The following is a 23,614-nucleotide window of genomic DNA, read 5'->3' as shown; positions in this document are numbered from 1 at the left end:
TTGTAAAGGCTGGAAAAACAGTTTTGGAAAAACCCTGAGAAACGCCACTGAAATCCATAATATAGAAACACTGTAAACATGAGAGACAGAGTGGATTTGGTAATTGTTGGGCAAGGTGATTTGATTTAATTAGCTACCTCATTTGGAATGTTCTGTTTGTGAAATTTCTTAGGAATTTGTTGTAAAACTCTACCATGCCAAGGAATGGCTGTAGTTCATCTTTGTTGGTTGGAATGGCTAGGTTTATGCTAGAGTTCATCCTGGTCATCTTTTGGTTCAGGGCCTTTCCTGGAGATCTTGTGCCCCACATGAGTTATTTATTCACATGCAAATTTGCACTTGGCTGCTTTAACTGTGAGTCCAAAACGTTCAAATTTCTCTAGTATTTTCACACCATCGTGTTCTGTTTTGGTTGCCCCACGTACCAATACATCTTCCTCGTAATAGATACTCCTGTAATGTCTTTGAGCATTGATGACATTGCTCTCTGGAACACTGATGCTGTAGATACCAGCTCAAAAGGCATAAGTTTCAACCTGTAAGCGCCTATGGGTGTGATTAAGGCAGTGAGGTCTTGTGACTCAGGGTGCAACCTTATTTGGTAATAGGCTGATGAGAAATTGAGGGTTGAAAAAATGTGTGCTCCCATTAAGGCTATAAACATTTCATAAATCGTGGGTAGGGGGAATCTTTCAAACACTACTTCCTTGTTCAGTGCTCTTAAATGTATACACAATCTCACCTTGCTGTCAGCTTTCGTGCTCCCACAATGGGAGCTAACCACTCTGTGGCTTCGACTGGCTCAATGACATTCTGTTCACATAATCTCTCCAATTTGGGTCTCACCACATCATTTTATGTTCACTGGTAGTCTACAGACCTTGGATACAACAGGGGTTGCATTAGGTTTTAACTTACTTTTGTGGATGTATGATTTGAGGCATCCTAATTTTCTGCTAAATACTTCTGGACACGTGTACAAAACAGTTTTCCTAGATCGCTTGAACTTGGATTTGTAGTGAGGAATTAGGGTCAAGAACTACACCTAAGATTTTCTGGATTGGCATCCTAAAATGTTGTCACCTTTCTCAGACAAGTACACTTTGCTTAGGGTTTTCTTTCCACAGTCCTGAATATTCCCCAAACAGTAGCCTTTCATGATGTGTTTGCCCCCACACCCACTAGGTTGTATGTCCATGTTATTCTACTGGGCTCTATCTTTGGACTTGTATCTGAATACTGGTCAGAAATAATGGTTAGTCTGGAGCAAGAATCAAACATTGAATCTACAATATCCTTGGGACTACCTTCACCTGACTCATTCATTTGCAAGACTATTTCATCACATATTTCAGATACGTTGGGGCTTTTATACCTTTTCTCGTTTTTCTGGTACCTTCAACATGGAACAAAATGCCCCTTCCTGACCAACCCTCAGCCACAGCCTTCCATTCTGGGCATTCTCTCCAGTTAGCCAAATGGCCTGTTATGCCACACCTGAAGCACTGCCCTTTGAAGCTCTGGTCATTTGTTTTATTTATTTCCTTCTTCTCTTTCACAACAGTTGCCTCCCTCTTATTTTCAAGTGAACTGCTTTTGTTCTCAACTTTTGCTTTTACACTGGACAACCTATCATCTACTTGCTTTGAAACAATTAACACTCCATTAAAGGGGGGGAGGGTCATCCTTGAGCCATAATTCTTTGTGTATCCTAGCTATGTTACAATAGAACAACACACTCCCATCAGTCATGCCAACGGATGTTGATACTTTGCTTGAACCAGCAACGGCCCATGTACTGTCACATTCTGATGACGGCATTCATTGAGATCTCAAAGACGCAAGTACTACTGCTGTAATTCATGAATTTATATCTTGTGTTCTGATTAACTTGGACATATATTTGTCAATCTGTAACTTGGAAGATATTTTTCTTTTATAAAACCGAATAAAGTTTGTTGATAATAATCACCAGGGGATTCATTTACAGGGTAGCATGGTATCCCTCACAATAACTCCAGGAGTCACAGTCCACATAATGTACATGCTTTGTTTCCCCTACTTCTAACCTTACATGTACCCCTAGTCACCTGCCCAAACCTCTCCCTGCTGATGCCAATGTGGTCCTCCGTCATCTCACAGACCATATTTTTGGCCCCTTTGAAACTGACCCATACTATAAAAATGCTGCAGTTGCAAATACATATCAACTACCATTTGTTGTGTTTGAAACATTTTATTGAATAATAAAACCTAATAAACATAAGCCCATTATTAAAGCAAAACAAAACATCAGTTGTCATAAACAAAAGAGACAAAAGTAGTACATAAAAATCAACATACTGTAACATAGCAAAGTTATGTAGAGCACAATTCCTAATTTCGGGCAATCTTTAAAGTTCAACAATAGAAACGTTCATAAAGAACAGGAAAGGAAACAAAGAAGGTGGGATACAGTGATTTCATTAATGTAATGCTTCTTACATATAGAAAAACAAATAATAATTATTATAAAGTCCTCACATTAAAATACTAAGAGAAATATATTGAACATTGAACATTTCATATGTAATTAGAATTCAATTTGAACATTTTAACCTCCTCAGCATTATTTGACTCATGATTACAACCTGAATGCTTTCTGGAAAGGAACCGCCTCATGGGGTTCAAAATCACATCTTTTCCAACAATAGGATTCAAATGATAAACTTGAATTTCAATTCAATTTATTGATTTAGGCCATTTTGGAGATCAACAATTTGAAATATATACGAAATCCATACACTTTTGTAAAATTGTCTCCTAAACTTGAATTCCATCCACTTTTTGAATAAACACTTCCCATTCCAGCAAGCATCACAAGACCACTTGTTGTTATCGTCCCAATTAGTGATAATGTTTCGGCTGGCAACAACAATAAATATGTTTAGAATTTTACTTCCGAAAGCAAAAACATGCCATTTCTGAATCATGGTACACAATCAAATGTAGGAACAGAAGGGCATCTTTTGGTGTAGCATTCATTAAGGTTTGACCTGGCTTGAAACTAGAATTCCTGATTTTTTGGACATTTAAATGTCATATTTTTGAAAGAGTTCTAACAGACCAGCAAGAGCTCCGCGAAAAATAGAAGATGACTGAATTGTACTTAGAGAAAATGTGCTGATAAGTAATCTATTGATGTAAAATACAGTGGTCCGACAATGCTTGTGTATCTAATCTATTCAGATTTTAACTCCATAGTTTGTTCAATAAATTGACTGAGCATAATACTTGAAGGTCCATCTCTCAGATCAGTTCTATTACAGTTTTAGTTGCGATAACACTAATAGAGATCATTGATAAATAGATTTTAAAAGAAATGGGTGGAATTGATCCTTGGTGTAAATCTAGATTAATGTCTGCAATAGAAACCAGTACAAACAGATCAAATCTAAAATCGTTGAATATGTTTATTACAGTGGTTTAGAGTAAACCCAGAGACACACATTGTTACTGAAACTCAGAAAATGTATCTAAAGATCATGATTACATCCTATTTTAAGTCCAGAGACTGCTTTAGCTGCTTTCCTGTTTAAGTGACAACATTTGCAAATATATTTAACAAAACATTAACTCTGGATGTCAGAAATTCTGTCTTTAAGTATTGTGTAAGAGTTATGTGTGATGGTTTTTATTTGATCTGAAGCAACACTAACACTAAATAGGTACATCCACCGGTTATAATTCAACTAACAATATTAGCAAACTTAATTTGGAAGGAATTGAGAAAAATTGCCTCATGTTTTATTGTTAAAAAAATCTACTGGTTCAGTAGTTCACAGAGTTTGCAAAAGCTAAACCCCTTTTTGAAATGTACTAAGCCCATTTAACAATTCAGAATTTGGAAGGGGAATGTTAATAGTTTCCCTTCTGAATATTTAATACATCCTTAAGGTATGTATTGAGCTTTGAAACCATATGTGGACTGAAAAACAGTAACAGGATGTAGTAACCCATGGGGACATTTGTGAATCTGAAAGTAAAATGGGGTGCATTAAAAATGCCTTTATTAAAAAGCTATCAATGACAAAGTAGTGTGCTGACTCTACAAGCAACCACTTTTTACCAAATGGATTATTAGTACATGAACCTCAGTATTTCCTATATTGCTGAAATTTGGGGGCAGATGTATCAAGCCTTTTGCGAATCGCAAACGGTCTTTTTGCATGTTTTGGCATGCATCAAAAATTCGCAAAAAAAGAAATAGCAAAAATTTGCGATTCCTTATTTTGCCATAGCATTTAGGAATCGCAATTTTGCGATTCCTTAAATGCTATGTATGTAGCATTTTTGAATTGAGATTTTTGGTTAAGAAATCGCAAATTACCACTAAGTTGTAGTTGATGGTAATTTCCGATGTCTTTAAAAAATGCACAATTTGGCATTTTTTAAGGTGGCATGAGACGCACACACATGCCCATAGGGCATGTGTGTGCGCCATATGCACACACATCTACATTTCAGGGGTGCAGCAGGGTGTCTTTGAGACACCCCTGCACCCTTGAAATAATTCTCAAATTGCGATTAGCAAATTGCGAATTCGCAATTTGAGAATTACTTCACAATCATTCGTATGGGCCTCCTGGCCCATAGGAATGCATGGGAAATTATTCCTTATTTGCGAATTCGCAAAATTCGAAATCGCAAATAAGGAAGATTAAGGAACCGCAAAAAAAAAGCGAATTTTTACATACATTCCATTTTGCGATTTCTAAATAGCGATTCCTTAAAAATCGCTATTTAGGAATCGCAAAATGGAATCTTGATACATCTGCCCATTGGGCTCTAATATTTTTGTAATGTCGTGTAAATATTTGTTCCTGTTAGTTCCCATTACAATATTGTCATGAAATGTACCTATTCTTTTTGTCAAACATATTGAAATATCTTTATCACAATTTTTGGGGCATTCTAAAAAGTGTTTTCACTTTCTAACTTGAAGCTTCCTAAGAAAAATACTGATGCCAGTTCCTGGTTTCTCCTAGATCATTTAGCTTTCTCAGTAAAACAAGCACAATATTGATTTGAGAGAGGTGGTTATTGTAGTCATACGCACTGGGGTTAGTTTAGAAAAGATCAATTCCTTAATCTTTCGAAATAATACTTGGAAAAGTTTATGTTCAATAATTTCAGATAACTTACTGATAAAGATATCAGATAAAGATCCCCAAATTTCTTATACCTTGTGGTATCAAAAATATGCTAGAATTAACATACTTCTCTTCTAGATAAATCCAGGTATGAGAAGTTATTAAATGCGATTATCAACTTTCTGTTATTTTAACACATTTTGTCAGTGCACCGAGTATTTTCCCTACATAGATCACATTTCATGCAATGGTCTGTTCTTGAACGTACAATGAAGGGGTAAAAATGCATTTCTACCACAATCAAGAAACCCTTGGGTCTCTGCGGATTACTGTTACAAATGAAGACCTAGCTAGGATGAAATATCCCTGTAAAAGGACGATTTCCCTCACCGACCATAGTTGGCATGCTTCCTTATTGGGAATCTCCTTGCACCATGAAACAACCCCCTCACTGAGAGGGAGGAGTTCAGGCATATTTTGTTACAGAGAAAGGTATACTAAATACTACAATAATGAGCTCAGGGTAGTGGGGGCAGCAGAGTGAAAGTTAAAACTTGCTAAAGGGTATGTGGTTTCCATTATTTGTACGCCCCTGGGCCAGAATTAAAAACAGGACACTGTGGGAGAAATATATATGCACTGTTGGAGTCAATAAGAGGTCAACATGTTTCAGCCTATTATCCCTCCAAAGAGGTGTTTGCGGCATTCTTCAGGACTTAATCAAAAGTTCTGCCGCTCAATGTACTCAATCAATAACAAGTATTGTCATAGCCAATAGGTCTCGCCTTTGGGACCTTATAAGTGTTTAGCCATGCAGATTTAGTAACAATGTGAAATAATTACTATTAAAAAAAAGAAGACTATAAACTAACTAAGCTAGACTTGACTTTATAACTGGTTAATCAAACGTTTCTGGAGGTTTAGTATATATAACCAACTCCTTTTTTCTATGGTGTGTCATATAAAATTGATGCTCTAAATTTTGGTAGGAGTACACAACGTCAAAAAAATCAATACTGCTTTTATATCAAGTGGCACTTGATTGATTGATTGTTTGTGGGTTCCTAAAGCGCTAGAATCGACTCCCGAAGGAGTATCTCTGTGCTGTAGACTGCTGGGGAACCCGTCCTGACTTTCCCTGTGAGATGGTCCCTACTGGGTATCTCCAAGGTGAAACCAGGCATCCCCAGCATATGTGGGGGGCCGTTGTGGAGATGAGGCAAGCTAATGCCCAGAGTTGCCGAGTGTGATCCCTAGTTAGAGTAGGCACCGAGGTGAGAATTATTGAGTCTGTTGACCTTGGTCCAAGACCCTGCCGCGTCGGGAATTGAACCCTGGTCCCAGGCCGTCCTCTGCTCCCGGGTCTGCCGCCTCTAACCAGTGAGCCACACTACTCCACTTGGTTATGAGTAGGCGCTAATGACTATTTCCAGATGACAATGTAATTAGCATTTTTTGTATAAGATGTGTTAAAAGTATGGGTAGGGAAAATGGCTATTTTGGCCAAAGGCTGCCCTTTCTATATGCATGCTAGTTTTAATTTGTACACAGAATCACAATTTGTTATGTGGTACACTGTAATGTTAGATGAATCTGTTTTACCCTTCTGATAAGCAAGGGATGACGATGATCCGTTTTTTCGTCCCTGGTTTTAAATGGATTCAGGTTGGAACAGACGAGGTGTTGGTTGACTTTACCTCAAAAAATGTTTGTTTCCCGCATGCTGCTTTCATGCGACTTAAATCCCTTCAGAGGAAGAGGCGGCTGCATGCCTGCATATATGGCCAGATCAGTACTTGGCTGTTTCGGTTCTACAGTGGGGCTAGAATAGAAGCTGTTAAGGGCTTCCCGTTGGTGCAGCAAGTACAGTGGCACCAGCTCCCAGATGCCTTAAAGGCCCACTGAACTCTGATAACTGCTGTTTATCACAGTTCAAACAGTGGCCTGAGGGGCCCACAGAACAATAATTATTGCTGTTTTCCACAGTCCAAACAGAGGGCAGGGGTCACATTTCCTTTCTTGCCTTGGGGCCCAGGGCACACTGGCTAGGCCACTGGTTAAGGATGCAGCAGGGAAAAGGTGGCGAGACAGGTGGATTATTTAAACAGCTCGATGATGACTTCATGCCTGGGTATTAAAGTATTCATTGCAATTAAAGACTGAAGCAGGAATAGATCTCATAATATAGGAAGGCCTATGTACAAATGCAGCTCGATTAACGGCTGCCTTTTTACTTCTCACTTCTCACCTCTCCTAATTTACAGTTTTATTTTAGATGCAGACTTAAATTGTGACCTATGAATAGGTTTATCTATCTTTAGGTTCCAAATGACCCATCTTTTCCATATGCAAGTATCAGACAAGTCGGGAACGCCTAATGGCTTTGAACTTGATAAAGCCACATTAATCACTGGTCTTGAAATGCAAATTGCAGCATTAGGCACGCAGAGGTGTATTCTACGTAATCTCATTATGTTCAGGGTATGGGAGAGTGTTTAGGGCATAAAGCACTTTGACAAAAACATGGCTGCCACCGTAGAAATTCAATCTTCCTTGTCCTACCCTAGTATACAAGTAGTACCACATTCTTTGTATACCTGAATTAAATGGGCACACAAAATAATACCGTATTTAAAAGCCCAGTTCAGAATTACATGGAAGGTGCACTATCCAAGACTACACAACAATGCAGTCTTTAGTGGGTGCTATCATCCCACACAGGGGGAGTACACCAGATTATGCTGGAAAAAGCATGTGGTGCCCCAACGTAGGTACAGTTGTAAACTACCAGTCTGCTTACAAAGTAAAGTGTCTGGGAGCTATTAAACGAGGTGGCCTGTTTCCCCTGCAGGTGGTTGGGGTCTGTCACCATCCTGTCAGGTGGGGGTATACAATCAGTGCGCCTCCTAACTGCTTGTTTGCCCTTTCACCCGTGTCAGTAATACAGTGCAGTCACAAGACAAAAGGTTTTCCCACATTTGAACGTGACCATGCCCAATACAAAGGAAAACATGCCCGCTTAGAATCTCTCCTACGTGATCCACGCTACATAAAGGGCTATGGAAGTGTCTGCAGCCTCTTCTGTAGAACAAAAGGCAAAATGCCCATGGGACGCAGAAAGAGGGTGCACTCTGATGCTTCATTATGTACGAGGACCGTTGGCGTTCGTCTGTACTAAGCTAGTGACAGAGTTAGTGGAGTGTTTATTGTCCTCTATGTCACTCTACTTCTAAGCACCGAATACAGCTTGTACAGTGGTTACTGTCATCTGTTCACCTACATTATACTTAATATAAATAGTGCACAATTTAGGTGTTTTTGTCTGCCTACAACGTGGACCTAATACAAATAGCAGTACCTACAAGTTGGATGGTACAATTCAACAAGAGTCTAGGATACTCCAGCACAGATGATTTTGCATCAACATTACGGGGCATCAGTCTTGATGGCAAGCCAACTTTGTATACATTATTATCAGAGACTATACTTGCCTCTTGGATACAACTTTACAACAGAATTTTATGAATTTTCATACAGTTGTATTTATATAATAAAACAACCTACCCACCATAATTGATCTATCTATTCATCTTTTTGAGTTCTGGAGTAGCATGCTACTTGCTGAAAAGCACTTCAACACTTCATACGGGGTAGAAAGCGCTATATAAATGCAAAACATGCAAAACCTTCCCTCTTCTATCCCTCCAATCTCTTTTTCAACCCAACTAACAGACCAACATGTCCAGCTCTCAAACACATTTTATATTTCCCTACACTAATTCACCACTAATCATTTTTGGATCCTGGAGTAGCGTGCTACTCGCCGAAAAAGCACTTCAAATTGACCCTAACGCACTCCACTGCTCGCAGAACTCTGCGTTGAGCGGTTGAGTTTTTTTGACACTTTGCGGAGTTCTTCATTGCGGAACACCGCCTAGGCCTAATCTTGTCATGAAAATCTAGATTTCAGTCATATGTAAAGAAACAAGTGTGAGTAGAAACCTTTTGGGTGGAGAAAATTTAAGACATTAATATTGTGAATTTTTTGTTAATTAGTTGATGTTTGCAAGTACGAACACTTCTCTGTGTCAAGTAAAGACCTTGAGAGTTTTGTAACTTTCAGATACTCAAATTGTGGATTTTGTTGCAATTAAAACATTTTCAAGGCCTGAAATTTCTTTGCAGGTTGCATGCGGGCAGCCTAAGTTATCCTGCAAGAATTTCTTGATGAATCCTATTGCAACTACAATATGTGCTCTCTCATGTAAAGTCAGGTTGTTAGAAGCTTTTCTGCAACTCAAGATTCGCCTTACTTTTCACCTGGTGTGGGTGCATTTCTCATGTTAAGTGAGATCTCCTTTCTGAGTATAACGTTTCTGGCTTTCCCCTCCTGTATAAGGCTTTAGTCCAGTGTGAATTCTCTCATGTGAAATGACATTGTATTCGTGAATAAACCTTATCTGACATTCCGAACACACCTAAGGCTTTTTTCTCCCTTGTGAGTTTGCTCCTGACACGTGAGAAGTAATCTGTAACCAAAACTTTGCTTGCATTTCGAGCAATCATAAGGTTTTTCCCCAGAGTGGGATCTCTCATGAAGCATAAGGATTTTCTCCAGTGTGGAGTTTCTCATGGTGAGATAGCGTTTTTCTCTGCAGCTTTTCTGGCATTCAGAGCACTAATAAGGTTTTCATCAGTATGGAGTTGATTATGGTTAGTGAGGCTGTGCCTATCAAAAAATAGGAATTTCTGCCATTCACAGCATAGGTAATGTTTTTTTCCCTATGTGCGTCTGGTCATGTAGAGTGAGATTGCATTTAAAATTGATGCTTTTCTGGCACTTGGAGCACTGAAGTATTTTTGATGGTGTGTTTTCTTATGGTGCATGTAACCATCACAACCTCTGAATCTTTTCTGACATTTAGAGCACTGATAATGTTTTTCCTCCAGTGTGGATTCCCACATGTGCAGTGAGATCAAATTTACGGCTGAAACATTTTTGGCATTCGGAGCACTGATAAGGTTTTTCCCCAGTGTGGGTTCTTATATGGTGAGTGAGATTGATTTTTTCACTGAAACATTTGTAGCATTCAATGCACTGATAAGGTTTTTCCCCAGTGTGGGTTTTTGTATGCCGAGTGAGTATTCTTTTTTCACTGAAACATTTCTGACATTCAATGCACTGATAAGGTTTTTCCCCAGTGTGGGTTCTTGTATGTGTAGTGAGTATTCTTTTTTCACTGAAACATTTCTGACATTCAATGCACTGATAAGGTTTTTCCCCAGTGTGGATTCTTATGTGCCGTGTGAGACTACTTTTTATACTGAAACATTTCTGGCATTCAGAGCACTGATAAGGATGTTCCACAGAATGGGTTATTGAATGTTGAGAAAGACTTTGTTGGTTACAAAACCTTTCCTGGCTTTCAGAGCACTGATAAGGTTTTTCCCCAGTGTGGGTCTGTATATGCTGAGTGAGACTGAGTTTGTTTTTGAAACATTTCTGGCATTCCGAGCACTGATAAGGTTTTTTCCCAGTGTGGGTCTGTATATGCTGAGTGAGACTGAGTTTGTGTTTGAAACATTTCTGGCATTCAGAGCACTGATAAGGTTTTTCTCCAGTGTGGATTCTCACATGTGCAGTTAGAAGTGATTTAAGGATGAAATGTTTTGGGCATTCAGAGCACTGATAAGGGTTTTCTCCAGTGTGGATTCTTATGTGCCGTGTGAGACTACTTTTTAAACTGAAACATTTCTGGCATTCACAGCACTGATAAGGTTTTTCCCCAGTGTGGTTCATTGCATGTAGAGAAAGACTTTGTTTTTTACAAAACCTTTTCTGGCATTCCGAGCACTGGTAAGGTTTTTCCCCAGTGTGGATTCTTGTATGTTCAGTGAGTCTTTTTTTTACCCTGAAACATTTCTGGCATTCAGAGCACTGAAAAGGTTTCTCCCCAGTGTGGGTTCTTATATGATGAGTGAGACTGTTTTTGTCAATGAAACATTTCTGGCATTCCGAGCACTGATAAGGTTTCTCTCCTGTGTGAGTTCTTCTATGCCGAGTGAGATGGGTTATGGCATTGAAACATTTCTGGCAATCTGTGCACTGATAAGGTTTTTCCCCAGTGTGGGTGAATACATGTTGAAAAAGACTTTGTTTTTTACAAAACCTTTTCTGGCATTCAGAGCACTGGTATGGTTTTTCCCCAGTGTGGGTTAATACATGTTGAAAAAGACTTTGTTTTTTACAAAACCTTTTCTGGCATTCAGGGCACTGATAAGGTTTTTCCCCAGTGTGGGTCCTTATATGTACAATAAGGTCTCTTTTTTTACAGAAATATTTCTGGCATTCAGAGCACTGGTAAGGTTTTTCCACAGAGTGGGTTAATACATGTCGAGAAAGACATTGCTTGTTACAAAACCTTTTCTGGCATTCAGAGCACTGATAAGGTTTGTCCCCAGTGTGCATTCTCATATGTTCAGCGAGATAAGATGTAAAGCTGAAACTTTTTTGGCATTCAGAGCACTGAGAGTGGTTTTTCCCAGTGTGCATTCTCTCAAATTCAGTGAGATGAGATTTATGGCCGAATCTTTTTTGGCACAGGTAACTTTTTTCCCCAACTTGGGTTACTTTGCTTTGATTGAGGCGAGTTTTAACACTGAATTTGTTCTCACAGCCCGTGTTTTTATAAGGTGTATTCCTTGAGTTAATATCTCTACATTTAGTTTTATCTTGCTTATATGCCACGGTAAGAGTGATCCCGATTTTAGAGTCGGGCTTGTTTAGATAATGTTCAGCATTTATCTTTAAACGAAATTGCGTGTAATCTTCTTAACACTTAAATTGAGCAAAATATGTCTGGATGCAGCCCTTTAAAACCTGTTGAAATGTTTCTAGCAAATAAGAGCCTTTTGGTTATAGCCTCTCCGGCAGCAACTTATTTTGTGACTGAAGTTTTTCTCAAATCTATTTGTATAGGTTCTTGGCAATGCAGTGATAAGGTGTTAGTCTGATACTTAATGATTAAACTGATAAGTACCTTTTTGCACTGGCGTAATGGCAGTAACTGAGAACATTAGTGGAGAAGTGTGGCTCAGTGGTTAGAGGCGGCAGACCCGGAAGCTGAGATCGACCGTGGACCAGGGTTCGATTCCCCGCCTCGGCGGGTCTCGGGCTCAAAATTCCACGGACTCGACAATTCTCGCTCTGGTGCCTACTCAACTCACGGGGTCACACTCTGCGACTCTGGGCAATAGCTTGCTTAATCTCCACTACGGCCCCTCGCGGCGGGATGCCTGGCTTTCACCTTGTGGACACCCTGCCGGGGTTTCTCACAGGGGAATACCAGGATGGGTTCCCTTAACAAGCGCCGGGACGCTTACGGGCAGCTGTGCGCTTTACAAGTCCAGCACATTTACATTAGAACATGCACAGTACTATTGTGTCTCACCAGTCGCAGAACATCAGTTCCTTTTACCCTTTCTATGTTTGGTGGAAGGTTAAGGATTGTAGTTCTGAAGTTGAGGATTTATTTACATTAGCCATAGCGCAACGGTGCTCATTTAATCCATTTTTATATTTAACAGTTTTACATATCACTCCTTCACAACAGATAATGTTGAGGCAATTTACATAGAATTACAGAACAGTACACAATAAAAAGGAAACAATCTGAGATGGTCATGAACACAATAAAGGGTGAATTTTTAAGGTTTTCACCAGAGTGAGCAGAGTGGGTCTCAGTGTTGTATCCCGAGGCAGATAGTCTCAAACTTGCGTAACTGGTTAAAAACGGTTGTTAAACAAAGGTGATTTTCCAATCTTTTGGTTGTTAGCGTGTCAGCTTCGGAGTCTTCTTTCAGTGTCTTTTCTTTGATGGTCTGCAGAAGAAACCTTTTGTTATATCTTTCTTGTATGCAGTGTGTGCTTCCTCTCTGGAATTACATGATGCTTTAGATGAACGTTATTCTGTCATGCTGAGGCAATTTGTCTTTCTGATAATATTTCAGATGAGGATGTTGTGATTGGTCTTTCTGGCATTATCTCTGATGCTGTGTGGACAGATATGACTTTGCTCTGGGTTAATGAAATGTAAAATTAGAGACTTCACTTACATGTATAGTACCTTCCTCAGCTCCCACTTCCTCGCCACACCTAGATTTTGGAAATTGTTTAAACTTAGAACGCTGGATGTCAATCAGTTTTTCAAAATAAACCTTCTTATGGCACTAACATTCAGTTGGCTGGTGCTAAATCTTGCTTTCTTCGTCCGTAATTTCAATCACCTATAGTATTAAAATTAAATAGTTAATACATGTATATATCCCCAAAAATAGTTTACAAGCCATATCAATGCAGAATTGCAGAATTTTGAAAGTGTTGAGCTGTTCTTCAGCCAGAGCAGAGTGTAGAATGGTAGCCTGAGAGTACTTGGATCAGTGAGTGAGGATTTGTAGAATTTCCAACATTTTAGTACGCTCAGGAAGGATACATGTACCCTATGGACTTGTAACATAGAATCCCAATAGCAGACATTAAAGTCATATGGACTGGCACCAAAAAGATATTTAAAATAGAATTCTATTAATTAATTTTTAATGTAGATTTCTAGGATGGGAATTTCCCCTCCACGGACAACAGGCGTTTCCCCCGCCCTGAGTTACCACCTACTAGTATCTGGTATCCTGACTTTTGAGCTCTGGCCTCTGTCGCACGCAAATCTATTGTGTGTTACGAGGACTATGCCTAGACCTATCCCTCAACTATGGTCCAGAGTATGAATCAAGGGCAATGAAATTAAGGAGTACTTTCATGTGTTCATTTTATTCCACCTGATTATCAGTTGTTAGGCTTTACCGGGTGCAGAAAAACAGGACACAATTTTTTACCAGACAGAAAAATTAGACTGAAAAGACCCACAAGACTCTGGGTGCAGCAGAAGCAGCCAAGACTTATGCTGTTTTTTTATTAACTGGGGGAAACACACAATTCTTCCCTCTGTTAGAAAATGTTTTCCTCTTCCCTCCCCTGCTTCACCCATCCCCCCCAACCAACCACATGCATATATCTACCACCTGCTTAAAACAAGTGGTAAATAAAAACACTATGTAATAGTGAATGGCATGTGGTTTGACAGGGAGAAGAATCTGTTCCTCGTGGCAACTCCCCAGTCCATGGCGTCAAACTTGTAACTGCATGTTACATAAGATTTTTCTGCCACCCCAGTACTATGCAACTTCTAACAAGGGACTATGAGAGATTTTGGACCGGTCCTGTGACCTGGAGGGTCACACCAAGTGTGCCCTCATTTAAGACCGAGGACTGTCATGGGTTTAACAGCTAGAGCGGTGATGGCAATGCATCCTGTTGTAAGGATCAATAGCCTGATGAGATCTTTGCATCATGGTCAGTGTAGTGGCATCCTACTGACACACCCATGTAATGCTCCATTTCTATGCCTGTGTCCAGACTTTGCAATAACATCCAGTGCATGTTTAGGGTGTTGGTGTGCATAGCATAATTGCAATGTGAGGGTGCGACAGAGTAAACTGTGTCACCTGCCTGCCAGTTGTGTAAACAAGTGGGACCATACATCCCTCTTTTATACCCTAGTTCAAAGTCCTCTGTTACCAAGGAATAATGTGCTCTATAAAGTACTCAGGTGCCTGCTGTGGCACCAGGGATGGTGTCAGCCTGACAGATTATCTAAGTTGAGGGGACATAATCTGCAGGGAAGGGAGTTTGACTATCCAGCAGGAGGACAACACTGTCCTGAAAGAAGCAAGGTCCAACACATCCCCTTTATCTGTAGGGCGGGCCGGAAAGCCATCCAGCAGGACCAGCTAGTCTGAGGGACCCCGCCCTGCCAAGACTCTCCCAACAGTTGAAGGCAGAAAATAAAACTCTACGACATGATTGTTTAGGCCCAGTAGGACGATTGTGTGCTGCCAACCGTCCCGTTCAAGGTTGCATTTGACAAATTCCTAACACAACAGAGTCTGAATCTACTGGCTTCCTGGAGAGCCTGTGTTGGGCTTTTAGCTGGTGAATTTCTGACTACTCTGTGTCAGAGGCCCATGAGGGACTACAACTACTCCAGTGTCGAACACCCTGTCTGAGCTTACGCCTGTGTTCCAGCCGGCCACAATGTGGGCTCAACTGCTGATGGTCAGGCCTCCAGAGGGGCTGCACTTACCGACAGGCCAGGTGTGACTGCTACCTTGGGACTGCTGATCTTCAGGCAACTGCAAAGAAAAGACTGAGTGGGTGCCCTACAGAATGCTGTAGTGTAGTTCCTATATTCCCAATAGGCTCTCTGCATTGGAATAACATAAACAATAGTTTAGACATAGGACTGAGGTCATCTAGGTCTCTATTGAATATGTTAGACTTAATTAGGTTTGCCAGCTAGCTCAGAGGTCACTAGAAACTTTCTTGAGTAAACAAGAAGGAGTTTAGTTTCTGACAACCGCATAAACTTGACAACTTTGCTCCCCCCAGAATAAGAAGTATATCTCCAGAGTCGCGGAAAACAATAGACAGCTATTTCACTCAGTCAATCGTGCATGCTTAGTTTCACCAGGAGTGCAGAGAAATAGAGAGACTGGCGTTTTCAATAAAAGTTGTTATTTATTGAGCAGTCCTCTTTCTCATGCAAGAGAAGTGAATTGCCACATTTGCAATACTTGTCATGAAGTAAACTGCGTACAGTAAATAGAGTATTATGAAATAATACTGTAAAAGCATTTATTTGGTTTCTGAGCCATATGATACTTAAAACGGATAAAATATATACATACATAAAATCATTGACTAAACGTACTCAACTGGTGCTTCTAAGATACGCCTACCCCGGTGTACCTGACCTAAGCCTAATACGTGGGAAGGAGTAAGTGAGCTGCAGTTTAAGTTAAGTTCGTTTTTGCCAAGAATCTGAATCAAGAACTCTCCAAGGATCTAATCAGCTCCGTACCTTGGTTATAGAATGAAGGAGGTCTTGTATCTCTTTCTCAGGACTCGATCTCCCAGCAACCCACAAGGGTGACTGGAAACACTGGAGCTGGATTTCTCGGCAGGAGAAAAGACAGCGTCTCTCTCAGTGCGTCAATGGGAGGGTCGGCTTCCTTCGGCTCTCGTTACAGCTGGGCTTCGGGTAAGTAGATAGCCGATCTGCTCCAAACCACCGTGTGTTTGCTTAAGGCAAACTTTGGTATATTTATACCTGGAAGGTGCCGAGTTTGACGTAAGGTTGGGCATAAGACGTCACTAAGAACTTACAGTTCTTTCTGGACTCCAGGAGTTCTTGGACAAATCCAAACAAAAGCAGGGGGAATTCCCGGGCTGCTGGAGGCTTGGTTTGTTTAAAGAACATGTTGTACTTTCTAGGAGTCTATGGGAGTAGCCTTGCCGTATTTGGACTGCATTGGCTATGGCTAAATATGGATATGATTCTTATGCCTTTATAAGGATATGATTTGTTATAACCACATAAGGGCATGAATCGGGAATATTTAAATAGGGTCCTAGATACGTTTACAACACCCACTCCACGTATAATGTCCATCATTACTAAATACTAAGCAATAGTAAACATATAACGATGCATGTGTTTTCCAACCCACCCCAAAAATACATAAAATGCATTTGAAATGGTATATGGTATATACACGAAAATGAGTATTTATACTGTATGTTTTTCAAGCAGTGGTATCATTCAGATAATGCATATATACATTTTGGCTGAATGAATTGCGAAAATTACATTTATGAAATGGCTCTTAATACAGAAGAGAAGGTCGAGACCATTTCATCACATATTTATACAATACTGTACATGTGCTAGAGGCTAAGTTAAAAATATTGTCTCTAGAGTCTCTAAAAATAGAAGTTCTGTTCTCGAAGAATAGTTCTACTTTAAGCAGAGTACCATGTGCCAAAAAAAAATGTAAATATTTTGGGAATGGAAAAATAATTTCACTTTCAGGGGAAAAAATAGTTCCAATTGTTTTCAGTAGTGTTGTTTATCAAAAACTGAAGGCCGAATTCAGAGTTCAGGGAACGCTGTGTGCTCGTTGTTTCAAAAGTTATTCTCGTTGTTAGGAGAAAACATCAAATCAGACAGGCTTGCGAAAAATTGGTCTACAACAGTAGGTGAAAGTTCGACCAAGTTCGAAAAAGCTGAAATAGTGCATACGTGAGAATCATTGCCATCATCGATGTCTGGATCAGCAATGCTCACAGAAGGTTGTACCTGTGTGGTGCTGCTTTCATCTCGTACTTCACATCCACCTATTTGTAATGGTGAAGCTTCAACGAATGCCGTCATCAGAATAGGTAGCCGCTGGGGACAACACTTTGCATGAGCCATTACCGAACCAAGCAAAGTATTGATATCCATTGGTACTGCTGATGGTAGTGTAAGAGACTTCCAACATGCATTCTTCTCCGCATAGCAGACATCGAAGCACAGGTAAGATGCAATCTTGCCAGATTTGTCTGAATGAAAGAAACCAGGTAGTACTCAGATCTCTTAGCCGGGCAAAGCCGAGGACTTTAGTAATCCGTTCTCGGTATCATATAGCCAGGATCGTTTCTTCAATTGTAGCCTGAGTTTTGTCTGTGGCTTGGCTTGCCATATCGGAGCAGAAGGAACAAAAATAAAATTCCTGCTACGAGTCCCAAAAGAAGAGGCAGGCCGCCGAATAAAGAATGCACAAAATTCGGGAAGATGCCCAGAACTGTTTCAAAGAGTGCCAACAGTCCCGAAAAAATTGTCTTAAATACAAGTGAGATGCCACTGGTATCAGACATGTTTAAAATTTGGCTTAACATTTCTACGAAATGCACGGGGCAATTTGTTGATAATAGGGTATGTATCTCTGCTGCTGTCCTTGCAACTTGCAGATCATACGTCTCTTTGGACGAGGTTAAAGGCACAGTTGTCTGTAAAAGAATAGACTTCATTCTGCTTAAAGTATCAATTCAAATAGAAGAGATATTCAGAGAAGGCCATATTGCTGCCTCCTTCTCTGGTTTGCTGTTTGGATACAATATTTGCATACAGCAAATGACCCTGGAAGTAACGCTCACGAGATAGGCTATTCCTGGCACCATGCCACAACAGCTGTGGTCACTTGTTATAACATAGCTGCCGTTGGAAAGCTGTCTGACAAAAGGCTCTATCTGTGTTGCAGGGGTGCCATGCAGGTGACATGAAAGGTTATTTGATGAACCTTCGCAGGCTCCATGTAAGTTAATACCTTGACACAGAAGTGTACCTCTTAGTGAATTTTTACAGTTGTTGCCACTAAGAAATACTTCTTTTTTTCCTTCACTATAACATTTATGTGTATAAGGTAAATTCCAGGTTGACTTGATGTATCCTTTACCCAACCTTTCATACAGGCCTTCTGGTATATACTTTTGGCAATATTGAAACTGAAAAGTTGTTATCGGATTTGTAATTGTACCATGTATTATTCATTCAATGACAGGTCTCTCTGACATTGTCAATGGTAATCTCTCAAGTTTTTCAATGCTCAGAATTGTATAGTCTGCTCCTTTTTGTGCCAAACTGATTTGTTTATCAGTAAGGTTAAAGATAGAAAATAATGACGTTATGTTGATTACATGCCATGGTACGTAGCCTGAACGCAGATTTTGCAACGTCCAGCCTAGCTGTACAATAGAATGCAATTGGGACTGGCCATGTTGTAACATTAGCAAGTCCTGCTCTATTATATCAATAGCCGATGATACAATGCTGTCCAGTGAATAAATTCTGAAGGACAGAGTCGTTAACCCATTGTCCACTACAGACAGTGATTTTTCCAAATTTATACGATCAATTTCTCGTATTTTTTCAGCAGTTTCAATTTGCGTCACTTTCCAAGCTTCGATGTAAGCAGCGTATATATTGGCGTATATGAAATATTTTTGACCCTGTTTGCGAGGTCCCAATATGAAATCTCGCAAGTCAGCACCTTCTTTAAGTAAAGTTAAGTGTTGCTTAATTTCAGGCAGTGTGGATTTCTGTAGCCACTCAAGGCATAGTTTTCCTACACTATATGTTGTAACTATCCCTGGATGTTGTCTCTGGGAATATCTTGGGTCTGGCCTGTTCTGTTTGAACCCCTGTGTTTTGTTCAGGAATCTATCTAGACACTTATTTGTGTCTGTGGGCCAGATCAACCATTTTTTCCAATCAGGATTTGTTCTGTTTTGGTGTAAAATATGGGATACGTCTATCTCAACATCTGTAGTGCTATTACTATCAGGTATGGGCTTTGGAATAGACGGTTTGTTGAAGTCTTTTATCTTGGCCAAGCCAAGACAGGTTGTTTGCTGAATGGTGTCATTCAGGAATATCATCTGTTCTGGGATCATGCAGGCTCTAAATAATGATTCTAAACCTTGTACCTGCCAGTCTTTTGGACCCCAGATGGTTTTAGTCTCAATGTTGTTTTTCCAAAAATCAAAACCAAATGTAGACATTTTTTCATAAAATATTTCAGAATAAATCAATTTAGTATTTGTCAACATGTTTTTCATTCCTGTCTTATTAAACATTTTAAAATAAAACGTTTCTGGATCAGGAAACCCTGAGAAGTATGGGAATTTCTCATGAAATGTTTTTGAGCTGCCTTTTGGCGGAGTTGGACAATGTTCCCATTGGTTATAATTAAAAACATTTCTAGGATTAGCAGATTTATGCAAATAGTGATGACCATAATGATTAAAGCAGTACATTTCTTGATAATTTGATGAACCCTGTAAATAATCATGCTCTGTGAATCTAGCTGACATTTGTAAATCTGACATCATATTATTAATATTTTCAAAGTCCCAATCATCAGAGAAAGTACTTGGTGATACGAAGTCACTTAAGGAAACCTTGAATTGATGTGGATATTTCAAGAGCTCAATCGGGCCATAGATTTCATAATCCGTTGTGTCCCATGCTACCCCACCGGGTATAGGATTGGCTGTGATGTTCACTGATGACAGTTCTCTTTTTTCGATGTGAGAGGATCTGTGAGGCTTTATGACCAAGTTGATGTTCTGACTTGCTGTGTCCATTGTACTATGTTTTCCATCAATAAATCTACCCAAAACTTAAAATCAAGATGAGCCACAGAAGGAGGAAAAGTACACCTAACACAATCCATAATTCAATCCATGGTGAAATTAGATATGTTTCTTTGAGTTGATGAAAGAGTTCAGTCATTTTTTCTTTGAAAGTTTTTGTTGCTGGCGTTTCTTTATGTTCACTTGGATCATCAGAAAAGTCATCGAAATTGATGAAGTAGCTAGATGCAGTTCTGTCAATTGTTTGAATTGCTTCCGGATTTTCATTTATCTTTGGATATGTATGTTCAGAGGCTACATCATTGTAGACTGGTGTTTCTTGACGAACTGTTGCAATTTGGGTTTCAAGAGGCACAAGTTCCATGGCTTTGTTGCATAGTCCTTTTTTTATTCACTGCAGGTTTATCAAATGTGATTAGTCTCTCAGTTTGAACCTCTTGGATTGTAGCAAGATTTGGTCTTCTGCTATTTCTTGGGAGTCCACTGGGCCTACTACTTTATTGGCCACATGATTGTGGTTTTACCAGGTTGATTGATACAACTATGTTCTCCTTTTTACCTACAAGGGGCGGTAGTACTACTGATCTTGTTCCTCTGACAGCTAAGACAGGTACTGCTTTTCGGTAAGAAGGCCCAAATTCCTTTTTCACCGTGATTTTTTCTCTGACCAGATCCCCAATCTTTGGAATCCAGACAGGTCTTTCTGGGACAGGTGGTTTTTCTTCAGTGGCTGTTGGCTTTAGCTTTGTGTTAATTAGACTTCTTCTTGTTTTATTTAAGTCCTGTAAAACAGCCAAACGATCTTTGATATCAAAGGTTTTTTGTTTCACCACTGAAGTCTGACAATCTAGATCCTGGATGATCATTCTAGTACCAAACAAAAGTTCGTACAGAGTGATACCTCCTAGAGAATTTCTTGGCAGATTATTAAGACTACGTTGGACACTTGTTAGATGTTTGACCCACCCGTCACCCGAACCTAATACCCTCGCTGCTATAGATTGCTTTATGTCACGTTTTTTTCTCTCCACTACTGCATTTCCGTCGGGATGGAATGGACTAGAGTACCGCAATGCAATGCCCATGGTGGCCATGGCCTCCTTGTAAGCCCGAGAGCTAAACGCAGGACCCTGGTCAGAATGTAGCATGCCAATTGCGTATGTGCCGATAAAGACTCGCAAATCTTTTATAACAGTTTTGGCGTCAGCCGAGCGCTGGGGCCACATCTAAATGAATCTCGTCTTAATAATTATGGGATCGCATTTCTCCGTCTCGATTTCTGCGTATAGATAGCCTAATGCTTTCTAATAAAGGTGTCCTGGCAATTGTCTGGTCCGGTTCACAACTGCGATCTCTATTGCAGTTTTGACAATTCATTGCAAAGTTATAAATGTGCACGCTCATCCCCGACCACCAGTATTGTGATTGTAATTCTATTAGAGATTTCAAGATCTCTTGGTGCCTCAGACCCATTCCCATGTGTGCTTCTTGAATCAAGTAAGCTCTCCGGTTCGTGTTTGGAATTACTCTATCCCTCACTCCAGGGATTTGAGCAAAAGGAACAGAGTTCGCATCAATTATGTATTTATTTCCGAGTGGATAATTTAGAGGTAACGCCGCATAGTTGCCTTTCATTGAGGTTTTTACTGCTAGTGGCGTTTCACCGTCTATTTGTTTTCTAGTACGCTTTTTTGCAGCTACGGAAGCCGATTGAACAGCTGCCGCTGTGGCTCTGTTAGCCAATGAATTTCCCACAACGTGAACGCCATCACGGTGATGACTCAGTGTATGTATCACGTGAGTCTTTTGTAGTTCTTTCAGCAAAAGAACTACCTGTTCCCAAAGTTTTTTATGCTTTACTGTGGCACTTGTCTCATCTTTGTAACCGTTTTTGATCCATGTCTGCATGTCATTATTGTAAGACTGGACGCAGTAATGCGAATCGCACACTATTAGTGTGGGGAATTCGCGATTGGCATTTTCAAGCACCATCTTTAAAGATCTTATTTCAGCTCGCTGAGCTGTACAGTTTCTGAGTGATTCAGTTTTGGTGATTATCGGTCTGAATTTACCTAAGCGCCAGCGACCTTTGACAATTGCGCACGCTGCATTATAAGATTTTTTATCCACAACGCAGTGTTGTGAAAATCTGTCCGTGTAGATTACACAGGTGTATTGTTCGAGAGGCAGAATTTTGATTGGCAGAGGATATTCATGTTCGTATTCCAGATCTTCTAGTTTTTTCATTTTCGGATCAAAAGCGTGTTTCACGTCTTCTGCAGCAAGATAATTTTCCTATTGTATCCATTTTGGATCTAATGCCACAGCATTTGGAATGCGTGGTCTTGTTACTGCCTCAAGGGCTGATACTGCTGTTAAAACAGATATGCTCTTGCCTTGGGCTAGGGCTCTTTCTTTTGCTACAGCAGTTTGAACCGCAGTCAGAATTTTTTCAGTTGAACTGAATTTCATTTCAGCTTGTGTGTACAAGTGTGATTTATAAGATATTGGTACCGTTTCTCTTGGTTTGAAATCAGGTTTTATTAATTCGTATAGAGGTTTAACCCTCTCTGCATAATTTAGAATGTATGTTCTTCCGAAATTCAGGAAACCTCATATTGATTGTAAGTTCTTCAGCGTTTTTGGAGCTTGGAGTACTGCACACTTCTCTAAGAAGTTGTCTGCTAGGCTTTTGCCTTCACTTGATAATTCATATCCTAAAAACAGGACAGTTAGGTGAGCATTTCGTGACTTTTTAAAGTTGAATTTGAACCCTTCAGCTGCGAACCCAAGTATTATGGTGTTCACTCTTTTCAAGTGTGTCTCCAGGTCGTCGTCTGTAAGATAGATGTCATCGACATAAGATAATGCCTCATCATCATACATTTGCAGTAACTCTGTTACCCTGGCTGAGAATAATCCTGGGCTATTCTTGAATCCCTGTGGGAGACGGCAAAATTGTTTTTATGCCCCCATTGTTGAGAAAGCGGTAAAATACCTGCTTTCAGGTGCAATATTTTGACAAAAGAAACAATTTGAAATATCTAATGTCGTTTTATATTTTTTGCGTACAATGTTATTCATTAGTGCTGCACTATGTGAGTTTTGTACTGCAAATGTTTTGCAACAAGAGTTTAAGTGTCTATAATCCAAAACTAGACGATATGAATCGTCTGGCTTGGAGACAGGAAACAAAGGATTGTTCATTTGTGAGGTGCATGTTTCAATCACCCCCTGATATTCAAGTTGATCTAATATCTCCCTGACTTGCTTTTTAGCTTCTTACTTAACAGGATTCTTACTGCCTCTGTGTAGTCAGTTGATTTTTTAACTGGATTTATGGGGAGGAGAATCCTCATCCCATCCTACATGATTTTTATATAATGCAGGGGCT

At 39.9% G+C, this 23,614-nt stretch overlaps 1 long non-coding RNA gene across 1 annotated transcript in view; it reads right to left on the bottom strand.

The window, feature by feature from the left end:
- Positions 1-12,687: 12,687 nt before the first annotated feature.
- The window catches only part of LOC144757793 (uncharacterized), a 43,641-nt gene continuing 32,714 nt past the window's right edge, over positions 12,688-23,614 (bottom strand). The window contains exon 4 of the long non-coding RNA XR_013595595.1: positions 12,688-13,418. This is a non-coding gene — a long non-coding RNA (uncharacterized LOC144757793). The remainder of the gene's footprint in view (positions 13,419-23,614) is intronic.

Source organism: Lissotriton helveticus, chromosome 1_1 (assembly GCF_964261635.1).
Source record: "Lissotriton helveticus chromosome 1_1, aLisHel1.1, whole genome shotgun sequence".
Lineage (NCBI taxonomy): Eukaryota > Metazoa > Chordata > Amphibia > Caudata > Salamandridae > Lissotriton > Lissotriton helveticus.
This window is presented reverse-complemented; position numbering and strand designations above follow the sequence as displayed.